The sequence below is a fragment of the Mustela nivalis genome (genome assembly GCF_964662115.1).
Source record: "Mustela nivalis genome assembly, chromosome: 1".
Classification (NCBI taxonomy): Eukaryota; Metazoa; Chordata; class Mammalia; order Carnivora; family Mustelidae; genus Mustela; species Mustela nivalis.
The window spans coordinates 61134426-61135971 of NC_139020.1; positions in this window are offsets into that span (position 1 = coordinate 61134426).

Sequence of the window (1546 nt, forward strand, 5' to 3'; positions counted from 1 at the left end):
GGTCATAGTATCGGTCATGCTGAGAATAGAGGGGCAAGATGGAATAGTAAGCCCAAGAAAAGTGAGAAAAATGGAAATCTGCAATATTCCGAATGGGAAACGAAAGCAGAGGAGAGAAACAAAGATTTTTTCCGGCACTGTTTATATGCTATGTTCACATGTTAGGGGGGTGGAGGTGGAAGAGAGGCAGATTGAATAGACAAAAAGGAGGCATAATTGATGATTCCTGGAGAAAAGTGCTCAGCTTTACATACGGGGAGGGTAATCTTTTCCTCTGACATGAGAAGGAAGAAAGTGAAGGTTTCTGGACAAAGTCATGCACTCTGTAAATAATCTCTTGAGAGTCTTACGAACAAGGTGGAGAAATTTGGACTGGATGCAAAGGCTATTAAGTAGACAAATATCTCATTGAATCAATGCTGATTAATGGTTTGATGCCTGTGTTTAGGAAGAATTCTATTTGCATGGCCAAGGATTCTGTCCTTGGCCCTGTCCTGTCAAGCTTTTTTTTTTTTTTTTTTTTTTAAATTCAGTGCCTTGGATGAGACACATAAAGCTTGCTCATCAAATATGTGGATGACATGAAGCCAGAAGGGATAAAGATGACAGAAATATGGGATGACAGAATTAGGATCTAAAGATTTATTGGCAGGGTGAAATAATTGGTTGAATCTAATAAGACAAAAATAAATAAAAATACATATGCAATATTTTACCCAGATGAAAAAATAAAACAAAAATCAACAATGGAACTAGACAGTTTCAGGAAGGTGTACGAGGCACTTAGTTAAGCAAGGTCACACATAAACAAATGTTTCAAAATGTCATTTGGAGTAAAATAAGTGATATGATACATGACCATATGAACTTTTGCAAACTAATTGCTGAATTTTCAGGAATTTTGCAAGCTAGTTGTTAAACACAGTCACTATTAAAAATTAAACTACACAAATTTGAAATTAAGTAAATTATATTAAAAATAAATTAATAAATACTCAAAATGTATCATTTGGTTTGGTTTGTTTTTACTACTTACTGTCTAAACTGTGCAGATTATTTCTATTGTATCTATTTGCTGGGAACACTATATAATGCTGTTTTGCTGTGCATGTCTTCCCAGCTCTACAATCAGTGATGACACATTTGTAGCTTGAAATAGGACATGGTGAGAATATTTACACCATTGAAATGGGCAAAAGCTACAAATCATGTCTGCCTTACTCCTAACCCCTTGAGAGCCAGTTGTTAAACATTTACCAGCACACTCCTGAACAGGCTCACAATTTAATGGTATGGTGGTGGGACACACATACACACAGATCTTACAGGTCTGTGATGTATTGATTGATATTGAACATCTAAAATTACGGCATTGATTTATTCCTTTCTCACTTCAAGGGTAATTATTAAGTAGGGATGCTACATTTTAAGGACTGTTGATAAATTATAGTATGTTAAAAGGAGGTAGGAGAAAGCCAGAATGAAAGGACTCAAAATCTTGTTAAATGAAAAATAGCTCAAGAGATGCTTGGTATGCAAAAGTCAG